The sequence below is a fragment of the Aricia agestis genome, chromosome Z (genome assembly GCF_905147365.1).
Source record: "Aricia agestis chromosome Z, ilAriAges1.1, whole genome shotgun sequence".
NCBI lineage: Eukaryota > Metazoa > Arthropoda > Insecta > Lepidoptera > Lycaenidae > Aricia > Aricia agestis.
The window spans coordinates 5282934-5310570 of NC_056428.1; positions in this window are offsets into that span (position 1 = coordinate 5282934).

Sequence of the window (27637 nt, forward strand, 5' to 3'; positions counted from 1 at the left end):
AAAATATTTATTTATAAAGTTAAGTTATTAAATAAATCTCTATGAGTGCAGTCGTAAGAGTTGGGAATAAGGTCTCACCTCACTTAAGATCAGTGCTAGGTGAAGTCAAATAATTATCCACTTACCTACTTTAGCTTTTCTGGAGTATCTGGTTATATTTGGTTGGCTTTTCAGTAGGAAAAGAGGTCAATTGAAAATAAGTAAGGATAACGTCTTATCTGTAAGGATGGGGTACACCGTACCATTAACAAATACGTAACGTAGGTAACTTACTAGAAGTTGCACGAGATAATAATAATTATATAAATTTAAATACCGTAGGAACACTGTCCAGCGGTTTTAACCGCTGGACAGTGTTCCTACGGTATATAGGCTAATATTTATATTAGCCTCTATCTATCTGCGTGGTCAAGGCCTGTAGCAAAGTTAGAAAATATAATATTTAAGTCACTGACCACTGTAATCTAGTCGATAAAAACAAGATACCTTTAGCTTTAGGGTCTGTTTCACCACTTTCTGATAAAGTGCCGAATAGACTATTCACAACTTTTTTAACAGATTCTCCATATTTTATCTGTCAAGTTAAGTGGTAGATAGACTATTCGGCACTTATCAGAAAGTGGTGAAACGCGCCCTTAGTGTTCTTTGGGAAACGTGCGCAACGAAGTATCGCCGTTCCGAAATATTTTACCCAAGAATTTTCTTTCCTTATGTCTTTGTAAGTTCCTGTAATTTTCTTATAAAAAGAAATTGCTGACTACTGGCCTCACAAATCTGATAGTATAGTATTTACTTGACATGTGCTGCCAACATCACACTGCCATGCACTCCTGTACATCCATATATTATAAATGCAAAGTGTCTATGTGTTACCCCTTCACGCCCAAACCACTGAACCGATTATGCTAAAATTTGGTATGAAGATACTTTGAGTCCCGGGAAAGGACATAGGATAGTTTTTATCCCAGAAAATGTGTCGTCCCGCACGACAAACAAAATTTTGCACAATGGAGTTGCGAGTCAATAATCCATCTTTGGTACAGCATTGCTACAGTTCCGGTGTCACAAGAGCGCTTAATTTCCCTGATAATTACGACGCTGATTGCTCACCCCGCGTGTGGTCACGCTGAACAAATTTAATTAAAAATTATAATAAGAGACATTTTTCAACGAACATTTTAAAAATTAATAAAAAAGACGAAATTGAGAGACAATTTTATCAGGCTGTAAAGAGATTTACTAATTTGCAGCTACTGAATAAGAGACAGACAATAAAATAAATTATTCTCTTATTTATCCACTAACAATATTATTAATTTAAACATTCCAATTTCCAGAAATTCGTTTCTGTACCTTTTTTGTGTTTTTGTTCAGATGATCAATTTTCATGCCTCGAATGTCCCTCCGATCACTGAATGACACAGTCCACATATCGCAACAAAGAAGCTTTTACATTTTAACGTTTTTTTAACCAACTTCCAAAAAAGGAGAAGGTTCTATGTTCGGCTGTGGATATTTTTTTGTTCTAGTAGCGCCCTCTGCTCCGACGTTTGAGTAATTAATATTCCCTATTGACACTTTTGGTGATATTAGGTCGTTATATACCGTCTCGACTTGCCTTCTCTACTTTATTTCATCGTGCATTAACTAACTATATTCGTTTACAAATTGGATTAATTCGGATTTGCCTTTGCAATAACATCATATTATTATCAGTTCACAATAATTAGCTCAGTATAATTAAACTAATAATTAATATGCCGGTACAGTTACTAATTGGCAGCTTATTTTGTAATCCTAGGTTAATGTCTACCTTATAGGTTTAACTCGTTCCAAATATAAATTGCCACATCAACCTAATTTATATAATGAGTCTGAAAGGCAAATGTCAAGTTATTTTACTCGTTAAAGCTGACGTTAAATACACCTAACTGTGTAAGTACTATTATAGATACGGTAAATAATGAAAAACATGTCGAAAAAGCTGAAACACTTAATACTAGCAGTTCGACAAGGCTTTAATTGAACGTGGCGAGAAAAGGAACTAAACGCTTCTATCATAGAAAAACGTGATTTTTGACATGGTGTTTGACAGTTCTCCTTTACCAGCAGCGCTCCCGTCAATGTCACCCACGTTCAAATAAAGTCTTGTCGAACTGTACAATATTATGTTTGGAGACTTTTTTCTAAAGTGAATATAACATACAAACACTACAAATTATCAAGGAGGAAAATCAAAAAAATATTTTCATAGTTTAACAAAATATTGACGTCTAAATGGGGTCTCTCGTTCAAAATAATATTTAGATCAAATTCAAGAAGTATCGTTTGTCTTTTCCCTGGACTCAAAGTATCTCCATACCAAATTTTAGCAAAATCGGTTCAGCGGTTTGGGCATGAAGAGGTAACAGAATTTAGACAGATAGACTTTCGCATTTATAATATTAGTATCGATACAGCCAAGTATTACGGCAGAATATAATATTATGCTACTGCTCACCGGTCTGGACAGAGGGCTACGAAAGGCGTGGTCCACCGTAAACTTTTATAAAATCAACGTCGTTTCGCTTTAAATATTCTTATGTAAGGCATATAGGACGGTCAGTACTGAAGCACTTGCCGTACCTTCTGGAGTTTTTCTCGTAATTTAGCTTGCCTCTCGGGCACGCCCAAGATCATAATTTGAAATAAGTTTTCGTAGTTGTTAATCCTGGTGACACGGGAGTTGCAGTTGTAGGTATGTGTGGTGGGCTCGTGGTTCGTAAGAAAATTTGTGTTTTTTGGCCTAAGTCCAAAAAGTCCACTTTGAAAAGAATGAATCATAGAATTCATCATCCACTTGATTTCCAGTCAGGTTTTTAGGAACGCTTGTGCCTAATATCAAACCGGAAGTGCTGAAAATACAATCAGCTTACTGAGCCATCAACTTTTATTGGTTCATGAAAATTCTTGTGTTCCTGAAATAGCGGCTAATCGTGTTTGCCGATAAAAAGCTTCATCGTTAAATCCATACAATGAGTTTATTTTCAGTTACATACAAGCTGCATGGTGCATTGGACTTCGAATATCCGAATTTTGAATTATAGAAATGGCGCTAGGTGGAATCGAGTATGTAAAATACGAGGACCGCATTCTTTAAATGGAGTTAAACTCAGGAATACATGCAGATTATGTCGTATTGGTATTTATTTTATATCTATTTTTTTGTAAAAAAAAAAAATTAACCAATATGACTCCCTTTCAGAATCATAATGTGCATATGTCTCTTGAGCATACAGATTATGCATACTCGACTCTACCCCTCTACCCAGTACCCGTGTTGTAACTGTTATAAACGCAAATCTGTTTGTCCGTCTGTCAAAACTTAAAGCTCTTCACCTAATCGCTGTATTAGGATATTTGGAATGAATATTCTAGATTTCCAGGAAAGGAGATAAAATTTTATTATCCATCACAAGATCAGAAGGCTAATCACATTCCTACTTATTTTTCTTGAAAATCATGATTACGTAGATTGACGAATTGCGCCCACACTTGTAAATCTGCCATCGCCACGTTTAGTAAAATAGTCCAGAATAGTTTACCGTCTCCTTTGAAATTCCAAACATCGATATATTACATGGATAGAATCCACCCGGTCCGAATTTAGCGTTACAAGCTTCCTTCCTTTGGGCGCGTACACACTATGCGACTAACAACCGCACTTTCTCGTGACTCATGGTGTCGCGGAAAGGGATTAAGTTTTGTCGTGGTTGTCGCGGAAAAAGACGTGATAAAAGTATTAAAAAAAGCGTCAAAAATGTAATTGAGTTTCTGGGTGTAAATGTCTATTCGTAACATGTTTTCAACGATTCTCATTACAATCATTATAATATATAGCCTTTTTTTATTTTATTACCAACATTGGTGAGATTTAAAGAGACAAAGAGAAAGAAAAGTTACATTTTGTGAGTTATAATCTCATAATTGTCACGTTACTCTTCTACGCTATCATACCAAGCAGTATGTAGAAGAATGACAAAACAATAGACTTTTTTAATGATTATTTAATAAACAATTTTGTAACTATTTGGACAGAAAGTCTTGTATAATTCTTGTTTAATATTATATCAATTTCTCTATGAATTTACTTTTAAAGCAGTCACCCCTGAGCGTGACCTAAGTATTTTTTAAGTTATTGCATATAGCTTTTATCGCGGGCTTTGAGCGCGGCGACCGAATCAAGCAATTCCGTAACGAAAAAACCTAACACCCCCCACTCCTGCGGCGTTGCCAGACTTAGGCACGGTGTCTGTGTGCTATTACGACTTCGACGTATGCGAATTGTAATTGCATAAGTTGATAATAAATGCTATAAAATAGCTTTACCGCGGTAATCCCCATAGTGCCACACGTAATTTTTTTTATGTTCCGTCCCGGAGTGCGAACGCGCACAAGAGATCAGTCAGCCTTGGCAATTAACATGATTAACTTTCGGCCGTAAAATTTTTTACAAAACGAAGAGATACGTGCCGCTCTACGAGTGTTCGTTTTTAACACTTTATTTTAATCGTGTAGGCGGACCTAGTGACAATAAAGTTATTTTTTGTCACGTTTTACGGAAGCTCATAAAATATTTACAATGCCCTGTTTCTAAGGTTTCTTGATCGGAGTTTTTCAATAGAGCTGTTGATTAGTTGACATTTTAATGTTAGCCAATCAAAAGCCCTAGTGAGTAAAAAAGAACCCAGCAACACGGTTTTTGTTTGGTGACGATAACCACATTAACTTATTAAACAAAAAAATTGTATCTAGGTACATTTATTGAGTCGAAAACAGAGGGGGATTTGGTATAAGCTTGACGGGTCCGTCAATATGTGTTTATCCGTGGCAAACGGCTGGACCGATTTGGGTGTAGTTTTTTTTAGATCCGAGAGTGTTCTTAGCAATAGTTTATCATCAGCTTGCTCACTGCTGGAAAATCTAGTAAGAGTTAGAGGAATCTATTTTTTTATAAGGGCTTTTTATTTATTTATTTTCTAGTTTCCTAGTTACAGTAATGACAGTGCTCGCCGAAAGCATTCGTCTGTTCACGCAAACTATAATATAATTAGCGTATATAAATTTAGGCCAAATATTAATATTCAGTGCAACGACCTCACAAAAATAGCTCGGAAATTCGTATCTCGTGACTTAATTATATAGAGTAGGAGACAACGGCAGCCAGTTTTTCGAAGAAAATAAGATAACCACCAAAAACATTTCTTGTAAAATGTTGCCGAGATGACCATATTATAAGGTTTACCCTTTGAAAAATATGTAAGATCTCGTGTAGAGCCAAGCTTCTGAATCTACACGGCCTAACTCCTTCGATCCTAACTTCAACAAATACATCATACCAGTAAATACGTCAATTGAGACTTTGTATGTTTAATTAGTATATTATTTGCATCATATCCTGAGAATCTGAACTATCTGGTACATCGGAAACCAAATCTATGAAGGTTAAAAAAAACGACGAAATATTTCGAGAAAAGATAGGTAGTGGCATACCTTCCGAAGTAACCGCAACCCTCTATAGTTGTTGGTCATTCTTACCTGTATTGCGGACATATTGTGCAAAAAAAATCAGTTATTTATAAAAGCTGAAAATTTTGATGAAGGTCTGGCTGCCGCTGGCTCCTGGACCAATAGCGAAATGAGAAAATAAAATTAGGGACAGGGAGAAACATATTCCATTTTTGATATCAAAAAGTGCTTAACCTAATTGTGTTGTTTAAAATATGCATTTCCGTGTAAATCGGAGTAGAGCTTCGTCGGTACTCATCATTTCGTTGATGCTGATCATAATATTTTGGGTTACATTTAAGGGTTGATTCAGCACGCAACGCGACGCGTAAATGCTTTTCTAAATTTATATTGATTTGACAGATTCCCAAGACGTCTCACGCAATTGACATCTGTCAAATCCTTACAAATTTATGCCGCGCCGCGCCTCGCCTCGCCTCGTCGCGTTGTGGTCTGACTTGACCCCTAGGCTTGATATGTATGCGTCCACCCGAACTCGCGGAGTGGCTGCAGCGCGAGATCACAAAAAAAAATATAGAGAAAACTGGAGATCGCCAATGGTCGAAATTCGACCTTAAATTTAATCACCGTCTTCTTTTGGCTCCCCGTTTAAAGTATTGACGATTTCAGATTTAATAAAAAAAAAAAACAATCCATTTGACAATAGACTTCAACCATAAACAAAGGAGTATAATTCATGTGTATAGGCTTGTCAGTCAAAACATGGTAGTGTGCGCGTGTTTGTGTTTGTGTTTTTCGTGTGTTTGTCGTCTTGTACAGACATGAAAGATTTTGTTTTTTCTTACTGGGCTTCATATTAAGAGGAGTCCACACCGCCGTTTTTTCATACAAACGTTGTCCCCTGTTTCCTCCCTGGATAATGCCGGTAGAGCTATGATTTTTTTCCTGAATATCTATGGCCACTTTTAGCATGTCCCTATGTTTTCTATTTTTTAATAATTTTATTATTAGAAAAGATCTTATCTTTTGTCCAAAAACCCAAAAAAATGACCAGTTTTTTCTCTGTGTTCAAACACCCAGAAAACAAAACTGGCTAAAATATACTAAAAAAAATAAAACATAGGAACACAGCTCAAGCCTTGCTTTAATTCTTAATGAAAAAAGTACTTAAATTAAGTTTTGGAGAAGGAATCAGCGGACAACGAATCGAAGATTTTCTGTTCTTTTATTAGAACTTTTGTCGTGTTGTCTCTATCGCGCTCTGCGGGAGACTTGAGATTGGTGAGACAGCAATACATTTTCAAATACCTATTTTCAATTTCTCTCGCCCCTGGTGTATCCTCTTAAGGGTTGATTCAGACCGCAACGCGACGCGTGGATGCATTTCTAAATTTGTATAGATTTGACAGATTCGCAAGTCGTTTCACGCTCACCAAATCTGTCAAATTAATGCCGCGCCGCGCCTCGTCGCGTTTTGTCTCAATTGACCCTTAGGAGGCTGTACTGATTACGAAGAATATTTCGTAGCTTACAACAAACGAAGTTGCAAGCAACATATTATTATCTAGTATTTTTTCCCACTACCTAATTACCCAGTAGCGTTGTCCATACTGTGCCTTTTTCTGCGTTATAGCGCAGTCAACAGCGAACGTGAGGCATGCCCTCTGACCGTATCCAACACTTAAAAAATTCAATTATTGAATGCGCCAATATGAAAGTTGACGACGAAAATTGAAGATGAAAGTGCACAATGTGGACATAGGTATTGTAATCGTATACTACATAGTACTAAATACTGGGTAGGTACTACTTGATAAAACGAAGTAAAATGCATTGACGATTTCACCTCCTTCCTCGTTCGTTTATACTTTATGTGCATCTACAAAGTTGAGAATTGCTTGTACAATTCCACGCTTTACTATGTTATATTATTAGAGAAACGACATCGATATAATATAAAAACTACAAACATTACGGTATGTTTAAATAAATATTTGACTTCCATAAATTAATATAAATGTGTAAGTGCTGTAATTGTCTGTCTGCTATCTCTTCACGCCCAAACCACTGAACCGATTTTGCTAATATTTGGTATGGAGATACTTTCAGTCCCGGGAAAGGACATAGGAAAATCCGTGAAACGCATCACGTACGATAAATTTGCTGCAACGGAGTTGCATGCGTCATCTAGTTTTTTATAAAAACGTCCTATATTACTCTTATTTTATATTCCAAAATATGTCAACGAAGTTTCGTGAAGTCCAACTACTCAGCCTATCCTAGTTTGAGTAGTTTTCGCGTAGCAATCAAACTTACATCCACATTTATATTATTCGTAAAAATTCATAGTGAATTCTAAATTTCAAATTGTAGGCTAGTATAAAACTGTACTGAAAATACCTCTAGATAAAGGGTGACCTCAGTTTAATGGTTGGTTTATGTTATTCCAAAGTCCAAATCCAGCGCTAGATTGCTACTGGAATAACGAAAACGGGCGCTGGAATGCACTGAAATGAACAAAATTGCATTCCGGTCCATTCCAATGGCCTACTGCATCAAAAGGCTGGCAATGCATCTGCAGCTCTTCTAATATGGCGAGTGTCCATGGGCGACGGTAGTTGCTTTCCATCAGGTGACCCGTATGCTCGTTTGCGCCCTTATTAAAAAAAACCGCTATTACATACGTGACATATAATTAAAATCGTAAAAAATAAATAAGTGAGTACTAAGGGTCAATTTATAATAGCGCAGAGTCGAAGCAAAGCGAAATGAATTCTCAAAAACTGAACACAGAATATTCAACCGTAACTCCAGAGCGTAACGTATACATTACTTCTGCGAGGCGAGTCAGCGTTGGTCGGGCGCATTCACGCGAATTCGCGCGCCTTTTAAAATTCTCAGAAGTAATAAAGTGCGTTAACGATTTAAAGTTAAGGCTGAATTTGTTTTGTTCAGTTTTAATAATTCGCTTCGATGCGCTTCGACTCTGCGCTAGTATAAATTGACCCTTAATCTAAAATTGTAGGTTAATTTAAAAGTAAAACTAAACCAATTAAAAAAAACAAGACTAGTTTAAAACAGAAACTGGACTAAAATAGATTTAATGGCAGACTAAGTTTAAAACAAAAAGTGTACTTATATAAATAAAGGGTAGTCTCGGTTTAAAACTGAAACTGTCCTAATCGGGTAGGACAGTGATCGATACTCTGTAAGCTCATTGGATTACCATGTAATTAAAACCACAGAGAGCTACCGAACAATTACTAGCTCGGCCCCACATGTTATCTCTTGATACTGATACTGGACAGTGGGATTATGGACACTAGATAATGAATACTGGATACTGGATATTTGATAACGTATTTTTATAAGTTTGACGCGTCTGTCTGTATAGTTTGTCTGTCCGTGGCATTGAAGAGTCGATTTTGGTCTAGTTTTTCTTGCAATAATAGTGATTAATATAGGTACTTAATACAATTGAGAGCGTTTTAAATCATCATCAACATCACTCGTTTTCCGGGGTATTTTAAATTCAAAATTTATGCTTAGTGTTTCACAATAACGTAAGTTAATAATATATTAAGAGGTAAATAATATTATTATAAAAAGACACACACATTGGTCTATCTAATAATGAAAGTTTCAAATCGAGTCACTATAGTTCGTGGTCAAACAAACTTTTCAGCTTCAAAAATACAGGGTGTAACAAAACTAAGTGATAATATTAGGTTGGGGAAAAAGTTTCTTCGCATTGTATATAAAAATTCAAAAGATTTTTTTTAAAGTTTATTTACAATTGAATAAAGTATATAGGTATCATTTTGTTCGATAAATTTTTTCCATCTTGTTGGTAGGGACATGATCACATTGCTATAAAAATTTGGAGCTTCTCATGAAATAACTACGACAAGTGGTTTTGGCAGTCCTCTTGTGATGTCCTGACACTGAACCTGACACTGCCTAAGGAATTCTGCAGCGACCGAAACAGGTGGAAATCTGAAGGTGCAAGGTCAGGACTATACGGCGGATGCATTAACACCTCCCAGCCAAACTCCCGTAATTTTTGCTGAGTGGCTAAAGATGTGAGAGGTCTAGCGTTATCATGGTGAAAAACCACACCCCTTCTGTTGATTAATTCCGGCTGCTTTCTCTCAACTTCCTGCTATAATCCCATCAGTTTTTCGCAGTAAAAAAATTTGGTCTTTCAGCGCTGCTACTTTCACAGTGAATTCTCTACAAGAAACACATACATACCCTAAAGTATTATCACTTAGTTTTGTTACACCTTGTATATTAGATTAATATCTAATAATCTACTATTACTATCACTTATAATATTTTGACTACTATAATATAATTTAATCTAAACAGTTCTAATCTAACGTTATTTGTCCAAATCCAAACCAATATTACCAGTATTATAATCTGCCGCTTGCATCAATAAAATTATCTGAACATAGTATTAACATTATCTTTTCCCATAAGACTAGATAATAGTAAAACTAATTATATAGCTTTTACTAAATAGGCAGTTAACTAAATTCCAAAATATATTTGGTATTTACTAAATATAAACTAAAGCCCTACTATTAACCGCCGTCGTAGGGCTAGGACGCGTTGCCACACTAACACTACAAATTACTACACAGACACACACATACACACACACAAGCATCCTAGCAGTCACTACCACTGAACCCAAGACGTACCGCCGTCGTAGGGCTAGGATGCTCCGACATACCACAACACTGCAAGATCACTACTCACTACACTATCATACACACACACAATAATATAATAAATAATATTGCAATAAAAGCCAGGTCTCATGTGTAAGTAACTCACCTCATCACTAACTTACACATACTGTAGCTGGTTTTAGTGGCTCTGGTGATGCTATTTTAATATGTATATTGTATACAGTATATAGTCGTCTACTTTAAAAAAAAAAGAATTTTTCTTTATTTTTTTTCTTTTTTACTTATAAATACTTACTTACATTGTTTTGTTAAAAAGGCTTGGAACATATTTGTAGTAGTCTGTCTGTAGTAATGTCAAATATGTCATTAGCTGGTTAAAATAAGTACTTAATTGAATATTGTTTCCTAGTATTTATGTGCATGATGGAAGAGACTGGTCTCCACGACACAAGGAATCCTAGTGTGGAGATCAGAGTTTGTGTAAATTAAGAGTTGTTTATTGTTATTGTTATTGTTATTGTTATTAAGACGGTACAATATTTAGGTAAACGATTGTTATTTATGTGATAGATAAAATAAGATAAAACCTTTGACGGATTTTGTTATTTTCTATTTATATTGTTTGTATATTTTGTATTTGGACTGCGCAATGCGTATGTCCCAAAATATTATCTCCAATATACTTAAGTACCTTTTAATACAATGTTTTATTACATTTTCTGGCGAAATATTATTTTGTCTTGCAATCAAAATCCCATATATCTTTATGTTATAACAATTATTATGAATCATCTGTTAGTGTGTTTGCGTTAAAACTCCTCTAAAACGAATGAATCGATTATGACTTGTACGAGATAGAGTCATTGAATAATTAGGTAATTAAAACATTTTTTTAATCAATCTATTCTTATACATCAATGTACGTCACCGAAGCAAGATCCAAAAGATAAGGCGAATAGTGTAAGTGAAGTCTAAAATACTTATTTCGTCAAACTAACTTTTTATGTTTATTTTTAGGGTTCCGTACCTCAAAAGGAAAAAAACGGAACCCTTATAGGATCACTTTGTTGTCCGTCTGTCCGTCTGTCAAGACCCTTTTTCTCAGGAACGCGTGGAGGTATGAAGCTGAAATTTATATCAATTACTCAGGTCTACTGTCCCTTGAAGCTGTGAAAAAATCAAACTTCTAAGCCAACGCAATCAAAAGATACAGCCGTTTATGCCGCAAATTTTCGACACTTGCAAGGGAATCAAAACCTACAGGGTGCTTCCCGTGAACTCAGAATCTTGAAATTTGGTACGAAGCAACGTCTTATAGCATAGATAAAGGAAAAATTACGAAAACCATAAATTTTTAGTTACATCACATAATATATATTTTTTTAATAATTTTAAACTTACTACCCATTTCCTCATAAACGCGTAGAGGTATTAAATTGAAATTCATACCAAATACTCAGGTCTATAATACCTTTAAGCTGTCGGAACCCTCGGTGCGCGAGTCCGACTCGCACTTGGCCGGTTTTTTTTACTTGTGGCACTGGGTGGTTGTAAAATATAATTACTTTTTTTTGTTGTTGTTAATATGTGTTTTTGCCATCTAGAAGTCAAAATGCATCATATTATGTGATTTTTTTTACATTCTATAGATATTTGCAAATATACGAGCATATTTGCTTGATAATAAAGAATTGGATTTTTAGAATAAAAATTAGAAAAAGTCGTACTACGTTTCATAGTCTCATTATCGAAAAATGGCAGGCAATTACACAGCGGATCAGAGATAAATAATTCTACAAATCAGACAGCAGTCTATACATAATGATACGATTTGCAGAATTTCCCTCCAAAAATTCTATAGACCATAGAATCTTTGGAGGGAAATTCTGCAAATCGAAGTCCAGTGTTGCCAGACGGCCAATTCGGTTTCTCCCCAAGTGTTCCCCGAAATCCCCCCAAAATTCGGGATTTCAAGAGAAATCCCCCCACAAGTTATAAAAGAAAAATTTTGTTCATTATGAATGGGAATTTCACAAATGGATACGATGAATGTACACTATTTCTGCAATAGCGTCCAATCTTTATAGAATCAGCATCTTCGCGAGCTCCTTGATCATTTTTATGGTTCCGTAAGTCGTAACCAAAGGGTAGAAACGGGCCCATAGTACTTAGATTTCGTCGTCTGTTCCCAGATTTTTTCCTCCAACAATCCCCCCAAAAAATTGTTCCCCCCAATTTTCCCCCCATCACCTAAAAAAACCTCCAAATTTGGGGGGATTCCCCCCAATCTGGCATCACTGAATCGGTCGCGTATGACGGCGCCATTTTAATAGGCTGGCACAGATGTTGGCAGGGACTTGTTGAGAGATGTTTACGAGGCCGACCGCGGTATAAATTCGTGTGTCGCCCGATTTTATGCACGCAACATTGTTTCATACATTTCCCTTGGGAAATCTGCGTTTAGCGCCAAAGATTTTAATTAGACGATCTTAGCGGTGTAAGTTTAAAGTGGAGCATTAAACTGACGCAACCTGCGGTTCTAGTACTATCATAGAAGTTTCATAGGCAGATGGACTTGCGTCATCTTGCGTAGTTCAGTCGCGTTATGTCAAACCCAAATGACAGATGACGACACAGGCTGACCTCACACAGCCGGAATTTCATAATAGGAAATTCATTCAGAAATACCGGAATACCATACAATATCAGTACGATCCACACACATTCTGATTTTTTCAGATTATGAATTTCATAGATCGATCTGTAAGAATATGAATTTCCGATTCGCGGCGAGGCACGGCGCGGCATATTTTTGTATAGATTTGACAGATTTCAATTGCGTCAGACGTCTTGCGAATCTGTCAAATCCATACTAATTTAGAAATGCATCTACGCGTCGCGTTGCGGTCTGAATCAACCCTTAGAGCTAGGCAAGGCGCGTTGCGTCGACGCAGCGCTGCCGTTTGACGCATAGCCGGTCACACGTCAGGCGCTGCGTCATCGCAGCGTTATTACGAAGCAGTCTTAACGTCAACACCCCCTCCCGCTTAGTAGTGGGGGCTACTGTCCGTCATGTGTGCGTTTCGACGACGCAGCGCGCCGTCTGAACACCTTGGTTATTTGTATGTTAAACAACGCAACGGCAGCGCTGCGTCGACGCAACGCGCCGTGATGACTGGCTCTAAGTCGTCATCTGTCATCTCGTCTGTATTGACTATTCAGTTTAGATAATTCGCCCAAATGACGTAGGTCAGTCTACTACCTATGAATCAATTTATTCGACGGTACATCGATGGTCTGTATTTGAAATAATAGATTATGCTCGATGTATCTGGTTGGAGCAGAGAATGAAAATTTGTCTATTTCTTGATTAGAGCCTCAATATGTAGGTAATATGAAAAAACACGATTTTTTTCATACAGTTGTGTGATATTATGAGACCAATGACTAGTGTCCGACCGAAACTGATTTTTCATTACTCTTAGTTTCGGCCGAAACCGAAACCGAAACCGAAACTTGGTAAAACATTTAAAATTACGATTATTTACTTAAATTTATTGATTTTTAACATAAATTACAATTTTTTAAACTAAAGAAAAAGTACCACATTAAATTTTTTACTTTTTGCGACATTCCGTTTTTTTATACGATTCCAAGTAGATGCGCTTCGTCTCATTCACAGAAAATCCGATTTTTATCTTCTGAACGACCAATATTCGAGTTTTAACTTCATAAAACACATGTCCTGTCGGTGTAGTGTATGACAGATCGAAAAACATACGCGAAAAAATTGTTAAGTTGACAGTTTTGCACAGATATGCGTTTGGTTAGCTTAATTATCGTTTCTTTCTATTTGTTACTAAAACAACGTGACAAGGCTCAAAGATGATAAAATGTATAAAAATCATTATTCAAACGAATAACGTAAAAGTAGATTCATTCATCGCGATTCAATGAAGAATGAAATATATATGTGAAACAAAACGAGATTAACGTCGCCATATAAACGCGTTCATTGTTCAATGAGAACTTAGTTTAATAAAACGTTTAAGTGTGATTGGTGAAATTCCCCTTTATTCTTAATTAACGCTTAGTGTACACAAAATTGGTTCTACACGTTTAAACGCGTTTATAGCACCAAATTGCATTTAACTAACATAAAGTTCACAACAAATCCGAGTTTTATCTTCAGAACGTCCAATATTGCACGGTTAAACTTCATTAAAGCCCTTAAAGTCCTGCCAGTGTAGTGTCAAGGCGAAACGAAAATCATAGACGAAAATATGATGCGTTTGGGTAGTTTATATATCGTTTATTGCTTTTTTATTGATCCCCGTAGGAACGCGTTTAATGAGAACTAAGTTTTATAAAACGAAGTTGTGCGATTGGTGAAATCCTCCCTTAGACATACTACTAAACGACGTACTACTGAAAACAAAATCAATAATTGCAGTATATTATTTTTATGGGAGACATGGACACGACCGCCGGCAGTCGAAGTTCAAAACGAAATGACTAAGCAAACTTGCAGTTGACGTCACATTTTTTTTTCTCCAGAAGGCGTTTTGCCACTAAACCTGAAAAATATACTGAGGGCCGCAAGAGTGAAGCTTACGGGGAAGTCGGCTAGATAAGATTCTAGCAGGGTAGTAACGGTCTAAGTCCTAAGAGATTGCGTGTCCAAAAAAAAAAGAGTGAGGCGAGATGATTTACTAGATAAATCTCACAAGATATATCCTAAGATATCTTATAATCTCAGAGTCAAACAAAATTCTTAAGTAAATAAAGTTCACACACAATATAATCAATTTATCAAGCATTTACTAAATCGTTTGTTTAGGAAACATTGTTAAAATAGCACGTGATTTGCCAACAGTTATATCTATACTAATTTTATAATTTTGCAGAGTTTGTTAGTTAGTTTGTTTGTTTGTTTGTTTGAACGCGCTAATCTCAGGAACTACTGGTCAGATTTGAAAAATTATTTTACTGTTAGATAGCCCATTTATCGAGGAAGGCTATAGGCTATATTTTATTACGCTCAGACTAATAGAAACGAAGAAATAGAGGAAAATGTGGAAAAAACGGGGGCAAATTATTTGAAAGGGCTTATTTGAACGCGCTAATCTCAGGAACTACTGGTCCGATTTGAAAAATTCTTTCAGTGTTAGTTAGCCCATTGATTAATAAAGGCTACAAGCTATATTTGATCACGCTGAAACTAATAAGAGCGAAGAAATAGTGGAAAATGTGAAAAAATCGGGGGGAAATTATATGAAAGGGCTTATTTGAACGCGCTAATCTCAGGAAGTACTGGTCCGATTTAAAATATCTTTCAGTTTTAGATAGCCCATTTGTTGAAGAAGGTTATAGGCTATATTTTATCACGCTAAGACTAATAAGAGCGAAGAAATAGAGGGAAGTGTGGGAAAAACGGGGGTAAATTATTTGAAAGGGCTTATTTGAACGCGCTAATCTCAGGAACTACAAGTCAAATGTGAAAAAATCTTTTAGTGTTAGATAGCCTAATTATCGAGAAAGGCCATGGCTATATTTTATTATTCTACGACTAATAGGAGCGAATAAATAGAGGAAAATGTGGAAAAAACGGGGGAAATTATATGAAATTGCTTATTATATTAAGATTCTTAAGAACTACTGGAGCAATTTTTATGTTATTTGGCAAACATGAATAATAGACCACGTTAAGGGACATAGGCTATTTTTTTGCGGATAAATGTACGGTCGCGTGAATTTTCTAAAATACGCAAGCGAAGCCGCGCGGAACATCTATATCTATATAATATAATAAAATCGTAGGAAAGTCAATGCTGTACATTGAATATTTTTGTACAATAAATAATACTTGAGACATGATCTACTATACTAACGCGGACGAAGTCGCGGGCAACAGCTAGTATTAAATAAGCCTGCTTTTATCGTAGAATATTATAAAATTCAATAATATAATTTCGATAAAAATAAGTTAAGACAATTTAATGAAAATAAAACGAAGTGTTAATTTTTGATTTGGGACTAATCTGGAATACATAATCTCAAAACATGTTTAAATGGCGGCGAACTGAGCCAGGGCCTCGTTGGCAAGCAAGCTCAAGTTAACTGCGAAGTTTACCGAACAATGCATGAGTTTCGGTTTCGGTTTCGGCTATATTTTGGCCGAAACCGAAACTAAGGCCGAAACTAGATTTTTTGGCCGAAACTGGCCGAAACCGAAACCGAAAGTTCGGTCGGCCATTTTAGCGTCAATATAATGATAAAATACATTTGTGAATGGATTTTTCAAATTTTATATAAAAATGTCAGCCAAGTGCGAGTTGGACTCGCGCACGAAGGGTCCCGTACCATTTTAGAGCAAAAATAGGTAATTTTTGTTTGTTTGTATGGGAGCCCCCTTAATTATTTATTTTATTTAAATATTATTATTAATTATTAAATAATAAATATAACTGAGTATTTTGTGAACATTTCAAGCGCCTAGCTATTGCTAATATTGATATCGAGCAAAGATAGCAAAAAAAAAATACGTTTGTTGTATGGGAGCCCCCTTTAAATATTTAATTTATTTTATTTTTAGTATTTGTTGTTATAGCGGCAATAGATATACACAATCTGTGAAAATTTCAGAAATCTAGCTGTAGCCGTTCTTCAGATACAGCCTGGAGACGTACAGACGGACAGACAGACATCGAAGTCTTAGTAATATGGTCCCGTTTTTACTATTTGGGTACGGAACCCTAAAAAAGATTTTCTTCTCAAAACTAATTAGTTATCAAAACTTAACTAACTGCTTATAATTCGCATAGATATAAAATACGTTTGAACCGCGCAAAACAGGACACTTCTCCGGCGCTGAATAGCCGTTTTAAATACTTTTTTACTAAAAAACTACGTTAATTTGAAGTGTAACAGGAAATTGCCGTGTTCAAAGGCTCACGACTTAATAGTTCTGCCTTTTGACTCGTATAGCTAATTACTCTATGTTAATTAAGTAGCGAAAAAGATTAATCGCTTTTAGAAAATGAAGATACGTTTTAGAAAATACGCTAACTGGTAGTTAGCCAAACAATGGAAGGTTTCATTAATTAAATATTTAACTTCTTGTAATTTGTACATTAACGCCATCCATGATATTATAAATGCGAGAGTATATTGTCTTATCCAGGGGTTCCCAATCTTTTTCAGCCTGCGGCGCAGTTACACGTCGCAATATTTTGTCAAGGCTCTACTCTACCTAGCTATTAGAAAAAGATACATAAATTAACACCTTTAGTGATTATACGAGTAGTTAGGTTAAGCAGGTAAATAGTAGTAAACAAATATTTAATCATATTATACCTGCTTTACATTTGAATTAATATTCTAATTTAAATTTATAATATTTGTGGTTTCGGATAGTGATGAAGGATCGACTCACTCTTGCCTTTCCACGGCGCACCAGGGTGCCGCGGCGCACAGTTTGGGAACCCCTACTCTAATCTGTTATTTATTTACGACCAAACCGCTAAAGCGATTTTGCTGAAATTTGGTATGAATATTTAATATATTATAATACTAGCTGTTGCCCGCGACTTCGTCCGCGTGGACTTCAGTTTATAGCGCGCGATGTCAACAAAATTGGTGTCAAAAGCTTTTATAAAAAAACCCTGGTACCCCTTAAATCAATACAGCTGTGCAGTGTGCAAACAATAAGTACTTCATTTTTGTATGTTAAACTTTATATATTATGCCAAATTTTAAAGCTTATTTAGCCCCACAATTACACAACTTTACCCATAAACTATTTATCATTGATAGGTTTAGCCCCAATTTCACCAACGTCTGTTAGTGTTAACAGCTTGTTAAAATATCCTGTCTTCTCTTTCATTCATATGAAAAACAAAACAGCTAACGTGATACTAATTCGAGCATTAACTTTAACAGTCGTTGGTGAAATTTGGTCTTAAGGTTACGTCACTGCCTGCACAGATAAAGTACTGAGTTATTTAATACCGTAGAATAGATATAACAATCGAAAAAAATCGAGACTTCAATGTAAGATGATACCACCTCTTATAGAAAGACTTTTGAGCAAGCGTCAGCGCGATGTAGAAGACGCACGGCGCCATCTATTATGAATTTTTTGAACAAATTTACGACCCTTACAACCCTTTTTTCCAGTAAAAAAGTAGCCTATGTCCTTTCTCAGGCTTTAGACTATCAGTATACAAAATTTCATTACAATCGGTTCGGTAGTTTTGGCGTTTGGCGTGAAAGCGAGACTGACAGACAGACAGACAGACAGAGATACTTTCGCATTCATAATATTAGTACAGATTATGTGCACACTGCACAGCTGTTTTTGGGTATTTTGATTAATTAAGGGCCGCGCTACACCGGAATGGCAGCGGCGAGGCGAGCACTTTCAGCGCTGCCATTCCGGTGTAGCGCGGCCCTAAGAGGGGTACCACTTACCAGGGTTTTAAAAAGTTTTTAAATTTGACACAAATTTTGTTGACACCGCGCGCTATAAACTAAAGTCCACGCGGACGAAGTCGCGGGCAACAGCTAGTTATGAATAAAAACAATAATATATAATAAAGTAGGTATGATTAGTTCTGTTATAATAATGAAGTAAAAAATAAAGCGCCATCTGTTTTCATATATTAGAATTAAAATGTTGATTGCATTGATATATTTTCTGGATGGAATATAGGCCAACACAACACACTCGAACTCCTTAGAAATGCAGTAGGAGTTCTATAAGATAAGATAGATTGATTATTATTATAGCAAGTGATAATATTATTAAACATAATATTCTAACGTATTAAAAACTATAAACAAAAACATAATAACTAATAAGTAATAAGTATGATTAGTTCTATGTTCCAACGAAGTAAAAAAAAAAGCGCCATCTGTTGAATCGTATTAGAACTAAAATGTTCATTGCATCGCGTCGATATATTTCTGGATTTTTTATAATATTATACATAAAATATATTTAAGATTTTTGAAATATTATTTTAATACACATCCAAGACCCAGGAACATTGAAAACTTTTTGTTCCGCCTGCGGGACTCGAACCCAGGACCCCCGGGATGAGCACTGGCCACGCGCAATGCGAAGTAATTTTCATCGATATTTTCATGGAAATAAGATATTTTCCCACATCAAAATGTAGCCTATGTCCTTTCTCAGACTCTAGAATAACTGTGTACAAAATTTCATTGCAATCGGTTCAGTAGTTTCGGCGTGAAAGCGAGACAGACAGACAGACAGAGATACTTTCGCATTTATAATATTAGTTTTTGGCGTGAAAGTGAGACAGACAGACAGACAGACAGAGATACTTTCGCATTTATAATATTAGTATGGATTAGTATAGAAGTATAGATACATAAAATATATTTAAGTAAAAAATAAAACGCCATCTGTTGAATCGTATTAGAACTAAAATAAAATAAAACGCCATCTGTTGAATCGTATTAGAACTAAATTGTATCGATATATTTCTGGATTTTTTATAATATTATACATAAAATATATTTAAGATTTTTGAAATATTATTTTAATACACATCCAAGACCCAGGAACATTGAAAACTTGTTCCGCCTGCGGGACTCGAACCCAGGACCCCCGGGATGAGCGCTGGCCTGCGCAATGCGAATAAATTTTCATCGATATTTTCATGGAAATAAGATATTTTCCCACATCAAAATGTAGCCTATGTCCTTTCTCAGACTCTAGAATAACTGTGTACAAAATTTCATTGCAATCGGTTCAGTAGTTTCGGCGTGAAAGCGAGACAGACAGACAGACAGACAGACAGACAGACAGACAGACAGACAGAGATACTTTCGCATTTATAATATTAGTATAGATTATTATGTACTTCGAGTAGAAATCCGGGAAAGGATATAGGATATTTTTATCCCGTAAAAATGCACGGTTTCCAAATAAATTAATTTTGGTGCAACGGTGATGCTGGCAGAGGCTGGATCTAATTAAACTTTTTACGTACCTAGCTACTATGATAGGATTGATTAAGATCGCAACGCGACGCGTAGATGCATTTCTAAATTTATATGGATTTGACAGATTCGCAAGACGTCTCATGCAATTGAAATCTGTCAAATCCATACAAATTTATGCCGCGCAACACCTCGCCTCGCCTCGTCACGTTGCGGTCCGAATTGACCCTAAAGGTTGATTCAGAAAGCAACGCGCAAGGCGACGCGTAGATGCATTTCTAATTATTTATATGAATTTGACAGTTTCGCAAGACGTCTCACGCAATTGAAATCTGTCAAATTCATACAAATTTATGCCGCGCCGCGCCTCGCGTCGCCTCGTCACGTTGCGGTCTGAATTGACCCATATAAACATTGTTTTGACCTTGTGTAGCAAGGCACTTTTCCAAAATGTTAGATAAGGACAAAACATAATGCAGGTTATTCAATTTGTGGGCAAATCTCCAGAATTCATTTTTGAGCAATTTTTTTGAATTATTAAAAACCTACACGATGCATCGCTTAGATTTTTCAAAAACCAATAATGAAGAGGTTGAGATTTTATTATAACAAAGTGACAGTCTAATGTTTACAAGTAAACATTTAAGCAAAATCCATGCTAATATTATAAATTCGAAAGTGTGTACGTCTGTCTGTCAGTCTGTCCGTCTGTCTGTATGTCTGTCTGTTACCTCTTCACGCCCAAACCGCTGGACCGATTTAGCTGAAATTCCCTATCTCCTACTTTGAGTCCCGAGGAAGGATATAGGATAATTTTTATTCCAAAAAAAAGTCCGTTTCCCGCGCGATAAACGCATTTTTTATACGTGGGAGAGCCATGCTTTGGCACGAATGGGCCGGCTCGACCGGAGAAATACCACGTTCTCACAGAAAACCGGCGTGAAACAGCGCTTGCGCTGTGTTTCGCCGAGTGAGTGAGTTTACCGGAGGCCGAATCCCCTACCCTCTTCCCTTCCCTACCCTCCCCTATTCCCTTCCCTTCCCATCCCTACCCTCCCCTATTACCCTATTCCCTCTTAAAAGGCCGGCAACGCACCTGCAGCTCTTCTGAAGCTGCGAGTGTCCATGGGCGACGGAAGTTGCTTTCCATCAGGTGACCCGTTTGCTCGTTTGCCCCCTTATTTCATAAAAAAAAAAACAACGGAGTTGCGGGCGTTATATAGTATTACCGTATATAATTAAATTACATTGAATAGGCTTACAAATTACGATAGAGCAATTCTGATAAAACTAACCACTGACGAAGTGTAGACCACTGGAAAGAGGACGGCCATATTTATTTATCCTAAAAAAGGGATTATAGCAGCTGCGCATATTATTATTGATGAAGTTGATTGATTAAATTTCTTAGTTCTGGGTTCCTTCGCTGTAATTATTTATCAATCCATCCGTTATATTTTATTCGGGATACATACTATTTTTCCGGGATAAAAAGTATCCTATGTCCTTACCGGGACTCAAAGTGTCTCCTTTCCAAATTTAGTTTAGTGGTTTGGGCGTTAAGAGATTACAGAAAGACATACAGACAAACATACACATTTTTACATTTATAATGTCAGTAAGTATACATAACAATTCCTGTAAGTTAAAAATTGTATATCTGCAATTCTTCGAAGGAGAGAGACAGAATATTACGAATAAAATAAATAGCTGAAATATTATTTTAGTAGGTTTGGTTTGATTTTTGTCTGTTTTTTGTGACGCGCACGACGCCTTGATAATTTGGCTGTAGCGATATCAATTTTTCTCAGCAATGCTAAAGCTAAGAAATTAAAGTTCATTATCAGTATTCATCATGTCTTTGTCTTTGAATTACCCATAGCATAACACGATTGGTCAACTTTTATAACACAGAATAATCAATCGAAAAGACCTCTGCAAAAAAGGGATTCTAATTTTTCCAACAGAGGAGAGAAATTTGTACATAGATTGGTTCAAGAATACACTTTAATTTGCCCATAGCTTATATGAAATATATTTATGGTTTTTAAATAACGCGACAAAAACCATTTTGTTGATTTCCATTTCTTTCTGTTCCATTTCTTGTGTATTGCCTCTATAATAGATAACAAGCAATCTAAAACATAATATTTTCCAACACCGTTTTTTTACTTTAACGCGGCGTCACCTTAAAATGAGTATTGCACTGGCGCCATTTTGACAAGGATCATGTCCGGAAACAACGGTGTTTAAATTAAGTATTCATTGCAATACTTTTTTCAATTGGTATTCCAAAGCCTACATTGAATTATCACCGATACCAAATAGGCTGTATATCATTTCCTGCACTTTGTACAAACATTGTTTAAAGCTTCGCGTTAAGTTATGGGTTTTGCTTAGGTTTTGCTTCATTTTTAGGGTTCCGTACCTCAAAAGGAAAAAACGGAACCCTTATAGGATCACTTTGTTGTCCGTCTGTCCGTCTGTCAAGACCCTTTTTCTCAGGAACGCGTGGAGGTATGAAGCTGAAATTTATATCAATTACTCAGGTCTACTGTCCCTTGAAGCTGTGAAAAAATCAAACTTCTAAGCCAACGCAATCAAAAGGTACAGCCGTTTATGCCGCAAATTTTCGACACTTGCAAGGGAATCAAAACCTACAGGCTGCTTCCCGTGAACTCAGAATCTTGAAATTTGGTACGAAGCAACGTCTTATAGCATAGATAAAGGAAAAATTACGAAAACCATAAATTTTTAGTTACATCACATAATATATTTTTTTTTAATAATTTTAAACTTACTACCCATTTCCTCATAAACGCGTAGAGGTATTAAATTGAAATTCATACCAAATACTCAGGTCTATAATACCTTTAAGCTGTCGGAACCCTCGGTGCGCGAGTCCGACTCGCACTTGGCCGGTTTTTTGTTTAACAATTTAATTCTATACTTACAGAGTGTAACAAAACTAAGTGATAATACTTTAGTGTGTGTATGTGCCCCTTGTATAGAGTTCGCTGTGAAAGTAGCAGCGGTGAAAGAGCAAAATTTTTTTTACACACACACCCTACAGTATTATCACTAATTTAGTTTTGTTAGAACCTCTATTTACTCATTACTCAATTATAAATCAGAATAAATAAGAAGTTTGGTCAACGCTGATCGCAATAGAACCTAAATTAAAATAGACTTTGAATCAGAATAATCCATATTATTATAGTTAACTTAAGGCCCTTCCCCTACGGAGATTACGTAATTTACCGTATATAGACTACTAGCTGTTGCCCGCGACTTCGTCCGCGTGGACTTCAGTTTATAGCGCGCGATTTTAACAAAATTGGTGTCAAAAGCTTTTATTAAAAAAAAACCCTGTTAAATCAAAACAGATGTACATAATATTTCAATTTTTTTAAAGTAAATTTTATACTTTATGCCAAATTTTTAAGCTTATTTAGCCCCCCAATTACACAACTTTACCCATAAACTATTTATTATTGATAGGTTTAAGGTTACGTCACTGCATAGATAAAGTACTGATTTATTAAATAACGTAAAAAAGAAAAAAGTTAGGTAGTGCCCTAGGGCATTTTCAAAAAAACGTGTACCCTTGCAAAAATATGTCTATATTTTTTAAGGTCATTTATTTACCTTTTTTTGAATGTCATATACAAGGAAAAATATTGAACTAATGGAATAAGTTAAAAAGAACGCTGAAAACGTTATATTATTCTGATATTATTGAAACAAAATCGAATTTTCGACGAAACAGATTCCGTTGTGCGACTAAATGTAAAATATAATTTAATACAAAAAAATACAGCAATAAATGGATTTCTTCGTTAATTTAATCTAGTGAAATGCATATTTAATTGTTTATTAAAAAAAATTTAGATAATTTCAAGGATCAACAAGAGTAGCAATTATTTTTAATCCATAGTGTGACTATGTGACCCAACCACTACGTTATTTTTCATTTTTTTACATGAGTAAGTAATATTTAACATATTTAAAGGAGTTTTTATAACACAAAAACCTTTTATTTAAACATTTTTATTGTTGCACTACTTATAAAAGTAAAAAATTCTTTGATTTCATAGATTTAACTTCAATAATTAGAGGGACGAACATCTCATAATCATAAAGATGTGTTCACATGTCTACGAATTCCTAAGTTATTAATGACATCGGATTATATGCACGATCAAAGTGCCGAAATATCCATGCAAATATGCACGAAAAATGGTCGAAATATGCACAAAATATGCACAATCAAAAGTCACTTAATATTAAAATTTATTATTTTTTTGAAGACTTTTCCGGTAGTGACATTAATAAAAGCGCCAATTTTTATAATTTCATAAAATCCAGGATTTTTAATTTCTTGAAATAAAGACTTTTTATTTATTTATTATACGCCAATAATAATTTTCTACCAACATTTTCCGATTGCAATCTTAATGCCCATGGAAGTTAAACTACCGAAATATGCACTATCAACGAAAAATTGCCAAAATATGCACTATCGCCTAAAAAGTGACATTATATGCATTTGCATATGCAAGTATGCAAATGCATATAATCTGATGTCTAGTTATTATAAATCTGCAAATATCAACGACACAAAATGATTTTCAACTTTACTGATAGAAAAGTAGTGGAAATAAAATCAAAATTTTTAAAAAACATAAAACTTTTAGGTACTTAAATTTTAAATAGTATATTTGTTATTGTTAAGTAAAGTCGACGCCTTTATGATTTGGCTGTAGCGATATCGATTTTTCTCAGCAATAACTAAAGCTAAGAAATTAAAGTTCATTGGCAGTATTTATCATGTCTTTGTCTTTGATTTACCCATAGCATAACACGATTGGTCAACTTTTATAACACAGAATAATCAATCAAATAGACCTGTGTAAAAAAAAAGGATTCCTATTTTTCCCTACAGAGGAGAGTGATTTAAGCTTCCAAAAATGTACATGGATTGGTTCAAGCATACACTTTAATTTGCCCATAGCTTATATGAAATGTATTTATGGTTTTTAAATTACGCGACAAAACTATTTTGTCGCTTACGCCCTTTCCATTTTTTGCTGTTCCATTGCTTGTTTTCTGTGAGAGGCCGGGCCGGCCTTTCATAGAAAACTAGCAATCTAAAACATATCCAAAACGGTTTTTTACTTTAACGCGGCGTCACCTTAACACATAAGTAATAAAAAATATATTTGTACGTTAATCGTACCAGTTTAAAAATCTCCAATTTTCTTAATAAAATCTGTGAATAAAAAAATAATTAATTTAAAATGTGAACTAAGCCTTATGCTTTCCGCCTGTTGTGACTTGTCCGTTCCATTATATGTGACCATACGAAAAGTCACAAGTCGGAAGTCACGTAATATTACTTTCTTTTACTTTTAAAGTGTTTGTAAATAACCGATAATAGTTATCACAATTTCATTTTTTATACTAAATACTAAACTAATTTTGCAACGTGTCAACAGTAAAAACAGTTGGAGAAAGTATAATAATGCTTACAAAATATGGTCACTTATCTGAACAAATAAACCGTTCCTGAAGAACCATCCAACCTGCGTCCGCGTCTTGTAGCAGATTTTTAACTACTAAATTTAAATTGAAGTTTCTCGATGTACAATGAAATATAGTGCTATCATTTAGTGCCGAAAATATTTTTGTAGTATGTTTATAAAACTAAAAAAAACGGTCACTAAACCGAACATTCCGGCCGGGTTGTTTTTTCATGATTATAATTTTAATTAATTTGTAGTTAAATTATGTTAGATTTTTCAATAACAAGACATTCAATTGATACATTAAGTATTTAAGAATCTAACATATGTTTTTTAAGTAACTTACTTTAAGAAAAAAAATAGTTATTAAAGATTTTGTTACAACTTCTGGGAAGGGGACAGGTGAATTTAATAGGTTTCGGTACTTAAAAACCCTTATAAATCTCATACTAAATAAAATTATATACAAACGTGAATGTATTTTAATAAAAGAAAACTTGTTTATGCTCCTACATTAAAATTACAAAATGTTAGTATGTAATTTTTTACAAATAATCTGTAGCGAAGTCAAGGGACAAGGTAAAAACCAGGGGTACACATTTTTTTGAAAATGCCCCCTAGCGCGCTTCGCTTGGCTCATCTTGGCGGGGGCACTCCCGTGCACCCAGATAACAATCGATAACAATCGAAAAAAATTGAAATTCGAATGCAAGATAATACTCTTATAGAAAGACTTTTGGGCAAGCGTTAGCGCGATGTAATTTGAACAAATTTACGCATTTTCACCCCCTTACAACGCTCTTTTCCAGTAAAAAAGTAGCCTATGTCCTTTCTCAGGCTTTAGACTCTCTGTATACAAAATTTCATTACAATCGGTTCGGTAGTTTTGGCGTGAAAGCGAGAGAGACAGACAGACAGACAGAGATATTTTCGCATTTATAATATTAGTATAGATAGAGCCTTTCAAACTCATAATTTGAAAGCTACAAAGTTATAAATAAATAAATAAATAATACAAATACAGCAATAATATATCAACATTCCTTTCCCCATTTTAAATTTTCTATTTTTGTTTATTATACTCAAGATATCAGCTTCCAAAGTAATACCAATTTATTAAAATTTAAGCATCCTTTCAGCATCTCCCTAGTATTTACAAATTACGTTTATTTGAAACACACGACAATATATTATTATATAGACAATTTCATTAACTAAATATTCCCCGTTTTATTTTTTTTAGATCAATTTTGAATTAAGGTAAGTAAAAACATAGGATTTTTGCGCGATCTCGGCAACGCGTCAAATGTATGGTCAAGGTCGTTTGCTCGGGGGATGGCCTTCATATTATATTTTGGAAAACCGAAATTAGAATGGAACAGAAAGACATACTGGATCTATAATGTTAGTATTCATACTAACATTATAGATGCGAAGGTGTGACTGTCTGTCCGTCACAGCAACAACCCTAGTATAATACGAGGCGTCATAACAATTATACATAATCAAGATTGACAGCCGAGTATGACGTCACAATTGTCGTGGAAGCTTAAGTATTAAAAATTAAACAGTAGTTAAGTTTATAGCGCCTTATCAGTCGTAAACTTAATTGTTTAACTTGAACCTTAGTTAACTTTATTGCTACTGAGATTATTATAGTCTGTCTCAATTATTTTAGTTCAACAAAAATACGTGTGGTACTCGAGGACCGCTGCGGTAAAGCTATTGCAGTTAGCAGCTAGTCTACACGAATACGTTTAGTCGCACGCATACAAACACCGTGCCGAAGTCTGCCGAACTGAAACGACGTTAGACGACGCACGGCTTTCAACGCCGCACTGCTGTGTCGCGGCCGGTCGAAATGGGGTGTGTTATGTTATTTTAGTTACGGAATTTCTTGATTCGGTCGCCGCGCTCAAAACCTGCGATAGG